The sequence below is a fragment of the Hetaerina americana genome, unplaced genomic scaffold, assembly GCF_022747635.1.
Source record: "Hetaerina americana unplaced genomic scaffold, ioHetAmer1.1.p SCAF_38, whole genome shotgun sequence".
In the NCBI taxonomy this organism is placed as follows: domain Eukaryota; kingdom Metazoa; phylum Arthropoda; class Insecta; order Odonata; family Calopterygidae; genus Hetaerina; species Hetaerina americana.
Genome location: NW_027286963.1, coordinates 1,322,944 through 1,329,346, shown reverse-complemented (window position 1 = coordinate 1,329,346; position 6,403 = coordinate 1,322,944). Strand labels below are relative to the sequence as shown.

General features: G+C 35.8%; 1 long non-coding RNA gene across 1 annotated transcript in view; it reads left to right on the top strand.

The window, feature by feature from the left end:
• Positions 1–5,066, top strand: part of LOC139691589 (uncharacterized) — a 9,415-nt gene extending 4,349 nt beyond the window's left edge. The window contains exons 2-3 of the long non-coding RNA XR_011701607.1: positions 1,590–1,716; positions 4,964–5,066. This is a non-coding gene — a long non-coding RNA (uncharacterized lncRNA). The remainder of the gene's footprint in view (positions 1–1,589; positions 1,717–4,963) is intronic.
• The last annotated feature ends 1,337 nt before the right edge of the window (positions 5,067–6,403 follow it).

Here is a 6,403-nt window from a genome sequence, read left to right as displayed (position 1 = left end):
TTTGGAAGGGGGGGGGGGGGGGTAGGGAATAGATGCGTGTGTTTCGGTAGACTTAAAGAGGTGACAGAATGGCCCCAGGAAGGAAATGAATTATTCAGCGCCATAGCTGTTTAGATTTTTATATTATATTTATAGTTTGACAAGGAATCATCCGCAATTAACCGCAGCACGGACGAATAATATCGTTATCTAGCCAAAAAATATTTCCGCAATCCTTAGCACGTTTAAAGTGAGAATTTTCTTGCAGAAGTAATTACTTCTTCGAGTTCATAATTGATCTTAAAGGGCTATGAAAAAGGAATTAACAGTGCGTGAAGGCGTGATGTGTTTTAGGATTAATAATACAGTGGAACCTCGCCCCAACAAGGAAAATTCGTTCCAGGATCTTGCCTGTGACGCGAAACACTGGTTAATCGAAACATGTTTTCCCATGTAAATTAATGTAAAAAATCGACAATGCGTTCCATGCCGAAAAAATACTCAAAATACTCACATGCATAAAAGATTTATTCAAAGGAAATAAAAGATACATTGTTCTATGGATCATTAATCATCTTCAATTTTTCATCTATTGTGGAACGAACCAAACCTAGAATTCGATTTGCTGAAAGTTCTGAAAGTCAGTGATACATATTAAATTAAGTATTACCGAAAGTACATATTCACCTTTTGTGTACATATGAATGCACCTGAATTCCATAAGATAACTCGTGACCAACCCTGATTCTTTGTTTTCATTTCAAATACTTTTACCCATTTTTTTACTATTTTGTCCAGTACCATTTTCCTAAACTTATCAATCAATATACCGTGATTGCTTTAGCAAAGTCCATCACATCAGCATCTAATAGCTTCTTATGATTACAAGCATCAACTAGATCCTGAGTTAACACAATCATTCATCTACATCTACTTTTTACCCCGCAAGCCACCGCAAGGGCGTGTGACACCCCCTGCCACACACCACCTGTAAGTAAGAAAAAAAAACCGCATGCAAGAACCACAAATTCATACATCCACAAAAAAACATGGCATACATTCATACAAGAACACTTACACCCCACAAACATGCAAACACTCAAATTACCAACTAACATACACATGCACCTGAAAGTATACCTAACAGCTTTGCAATGTTTAATATTGTTCCGACTTGTAAATTCAATGTTTTTAATATTTCTAAAGTGACTTCGGTTTCTTACTATTATGATTTCTGATTATTCGGGGAAAGAATGGGTATTTGTATCTATGTGTACTGGAATCTATCTCCATACAATGAATGTTCGGCTTGTTATCAAATTAAAATTACTACAGCATTGTGGAAAAATCATTTGGGAATCACAGGATACCCCTTCTAAATGCATGCAGACTGGGACTTATCAAATGGAGTATTGCTAGCTGTCATTATGTCATTCGTTAATATTATATCAAAACTTTGCATACAATATGATGTGGGTGAAATTGACATTCTTGTGTCTAAATGGAATATTAGATTTCTGAACTGTTTTATGGTATCTATTCTTGTGAAAAAATGCCAAAACATAGTGTTTGCAGCGGAAGATATTGATTTGAATGTCGTCATATTCCAGGCTCAGGCCAGACATGCCAAGGCGGTTCCAACTGCAACTGTGGACCTAACTGCAGCTGCACCAATTGTGGATGTGGCAATACCAAGGGATCTTCAAAATGAAAGGAAAAGGAGTGAGATCATTAAAGGTGAAAACACAACACCTTACCTTATAAAGCAAAGTATGGAAGGGGGAAATATAGATGTTTAAGGTTTATATGAGGTGAGATGGAAAGAATCGCGGACATTACTGGAGTGATAGTTATACAGTAAGGTACAGCAGATTAGACGAGATCCAGCAAAGGGTTGCAATAATATTGAATAAAAAGGTATGAAAAAGCATAGTCAACATAGAACAAGCAACGGATAGAATATTACCAGTAGAAGTAAAAGCAGAACTGACTAACTTGGTCATTTTTCAGGGGGACGAAAGCCAGCGAGGGGTGGCAGTAGTTTCAAATAAAGAGTTATGAAGAAGTTTAGTAAACTTAGAGCTAGCAAATAATAAAATATTGTCAGTAGAAGTAGAGGCTTGACCAATGAACTTGGTCTTTCAGTTGCACATTATTCTGGCGTACATGTTACTGACCCAATCTTAGAGTATACAATCAGTTAGAGATCCAACCATCACAGTTGCTCCTGGAGGGAAACATTTGATAGTGATGGGGGATTAGAATGCGATGCTAGGCAAAGGAAGAGATGGTGATGAGTTGGGGGATTATGGTTTATGAATAATTATGGATTACGGTCGATATGGTCTCATTTTTTTTCTATAGTACCCAGCTCCCTTTCCTCATTCTTTACTTTTTCTACTATTAACTGAGTCTACTCCCTGGTTAATTCAGTTAATGCTTTAATGTTCCCACTTCTTAAACAGTTTTTTTAACTTTTTGAATCAGATTTAATTAGATTGAATCATAATTTAATAATTATGAATTGCTATTTGTAATTATTAAATTATGATTTGAATTCACATCCCCTCCTGGAAAACTGAGCAAATTAATCATGCTGTTCCTAAATCAGTGCCTAAGCATAAAGAATATCAACTTTATATCTTTCTGGATCCCCGGGGATATCAGTGTATACCGTAGGTGGTGTCTAAACCATCTATTTGTAATAATTAACCCATGTCTCCTGCAGATCTCTCTATTTCTTTCTTCCTTTGGTCATTTTTCAGTCCTAAACTGTAATTCCGTACCTCACTATGAAGTGGTGAGGTACGAAACTACAGTTTAGGAATCTTCCTTCTTGTTCCAATCCCTCATCACTATCAGAACAGGAATCATCAGGATTGTGTTCTCCATCTCATTATATAAACCCTATCATTACCTAGACAAAGATTTAGTTCATTGGAGAATAAGGAATGGGAAGAGGGGAAATTGGGATTGAAGAATAACAGAGGAGAAGGAATATTAATAAGGTTTATTATGTACAAGGTGCGGCGCTTAAATCCAAACAAACACGCAATCCCTTAAATGAGATTTCCTCACCAGGTTAGCAAAACCTTCCCCAGACTCTTCTGAAACATTATAATTAGCCACGATATCGTAAACAGTTGATCTGGGATACCCGGAGAATTGAACTATTTCGATAACATACAACTCCCCGAATGAATAATTTCAATAATAGTGGCTCTTCGATTGTACTCCGCACCTGTGCGTAAGAACTCGACCATTTCGAGGTTATGACTGTTTACTAGATGCCTATCGCTTTCAAAAACGCCAATCGCCACCTCCAGTGGAACAATGATATGGCAGAAAATTCAATTTAAAATTTGTCTGGATTTAAGCGCTGCACCCTGTTTATATGTATATATGTATTATTGTAATTTACCCCTTATGACTCCCTTCATACCCACCTGGTCTGGTTTTTCTTTCTTATAACAATTATACCTGATATCATCCTTCCATATTTTTCCCACTTAATGTATTTCTGTTTTTTTCCGACATCCTGATTCGTCAATTCGCTATTTCACCTCATTATGTTCACTCTCTCATCACTATAAATTTTACTTTGCCAGGATTTTTGTGAGATGATATATTGTGGCAGGGCAGGTCAGTTCAGGCCAATTGCTATAGTTGTGAGGACTCATTCTATTCATATTGCCCCTGGTAATAAGCAATTGCATTGATTTTCCTCGATACTGTTTTTAACATGATTCCCAACTTATTTTCTCCATGCACACCTATGTCTTCATTGCCTTCAATCCATGTCCGTCCAAATATCAGGTCTGACATTCACAAAACTCCACCCTCCATTTATACACACACACACACACTCCATATTATATTATAAGGTAATCTACTGGTTAAGGTAGGTTTTTGGATGGACACAGCTACCAACACAAATATTGTGATTCCTAACAAAACACAAAATCCAGTATCCTACTCTACATCAGGCCCCTCATCATCTCTGAGTACTTTCTTCCTCCCTTCATTATCCATATCCTGTTACTTCCCTTCCCTCGTTTGCCCAACATTCTCTCCTCTATTACAGTCTTCAACATCCCACTGCCGGTCAATACCGCTTTCATCCACTTTTCCTGTATCCATAGGATTTCTCTCAACAAACCCTTGTCATCGCTTACCATAACAAGTACTTCTTCATTTGTTTTCTTCTCTGTCCATTTCACCTTCTCTATTCTTCTCCACACCCACATTTCAAAAGCCCCCCACCACTTTTCCGTGCCATACATAGCTACGCTCCATATCAAAGTTTTTACGAATATTTTCTTAACATCCTTACTCAACGTCCCCGTCATCAACTCCCTCCTCCTTGTGAAAGCCTCTTTGCCTAGCGCAATTCTTCTCCTTACATCCCTACTACTTTGACCGTGTTGGTCCAAAACACTTCCGAGACACGTAAACTGTTCTACCTGCTCTATTCTTTGCCCTTGTATTTTAATGTGAAGCTTAGCCTTTCTCTTCCTGGGAAATTCCAATGATCTTTGTTTTATTTATATTTATTCTCATCCCATATCTGTTGCAATGGTTGTAACCCCTTGGCTGACTGACAAACTAAAGCTTGGTCATCACACTCCATATTAACAAATGACAAACTGTAAAACAAAAAGCCTTTAGAGTTATAAAAAATTATCTGCACCCTGTGATGCATATTGTATGTGAACATTGTAATTGTGCTTACTAATCTGTAACTAGATTCAAAGTGTGGGTAAATGGCAAAAGTATTTATTTTTATAGAGCCAACTGCAAGTTCTGAGTATGGGTATGCATTTTTGGTTCATTTTGCAGGCATATATATATATATATATATATATATATATATATATATATATATATATAATGCATGAAAGTGTTCAAATACTTTGTAATGAGCCACATTATTAATTCTTGCTTGATAAAACTGACATTGACATCTTTCATTTTATTTTCACAGGGGATCATTGGACCAAGAAACACCATGCAAATTCAGAAATTCCACTTTGGTAATGAATGCTTAATGGACAGAAGTCATAATAAAGTTTGAAAACAAAAAAAAATTAGTGTTTTATTTGAAGTGCCCATCAAGGTAATATGTTTATTATTGAAAGTAGGCTGTTCCTGCGGAAGTTTGATTTGGGAATTAATGCATTAACCCTTTTAGTTTATGCCAACTTTACTTGGATTGAATTCATAATATAGGGCTGAAACATTTAAGTAGTATTAGGTATATTTAGGGTGCATCAAAAGCCAAGGTTATTGTACACCACTGTCGTATCATTTAAAAACTCAAAATACATTTTTAATTCATAAATAAATAAAGGAACACTTAAAAAAATAGCCTTAAGGAAAATACTTCTGTTGTGTTTTTCTCAATAGATTAATTTTCCTTAAAAATTTTAAAACCCAACTGAAAGAGTCAATTAAAACCTCTTAGAATACATCCCAAATCTCTTCTTATTTCGAAACCATCTTGTATTTGTCTCAGTCTGCCTTTGTCTGTCTCTGGCATTTGCCTCACTCTGCCAAGATGTGATTCAGGGGTAGACTATGACTGCCATGGATAGTCATATCACAATTAAATCATGTGCATTACTTTCATAATGGACCATGTAATTGGCTGCCCTAATGATATCCTCAATTTTACTCAGTTAACGCTCAATCCTCACCATGGTGGGAGATGATATTCCTTGTAAAACATTTCCAAAAGGACATTGATTATAACCTAATTATAGCCATCCACATGGCCCAAATTTGGGTTAAGTATCCATATCTACAGGTATATTAAAATCATCTGGAAATGATCACTGGCACTCAGGCATGTGTGAATATGACAGAATATGAATGCATCTATGGAGGAGAACCTTCCAGTATAACTATTAAAATGTTTCTCCCCATTATTCAACGAAATAAATTTGAAATCATCAATAAATATTTTCTACAATCTATCCCACCTTGCCATAAGAGCTTGAAATGTAGACTGAAGATCAATTTGGCTGCTGTAAAAGGTCTCCTAAATTACTGTGACAATATTTTCTCTTGCCCTAAGGCCCATTATGTTATCTGCATTACAGTAGACATGAAACTTTTTATAGTCAGACATATCTGATTGTTTAGAATAGATTTCTTGCAGAAAACAGCAAAGAGCGATTCAAATTTTGGATTACAATACCACTTTCTTTCTTGTGTACAAAACAAACCTCATAAAAATCATTACAATTCCTCGATAGCTGGTCAAATATTTTATAATTGGGTTTTTAGCAAAAAGCAAAATTGCCTCAATGTTAAAAATGTCTTTCACCGATAACACTTACTTTTTTTCATCATCCATTATAAATACATCAAATTCTGATGGCAAAGTACTACTTTATAACATTTTGCAGTGAAGTAATTCAAA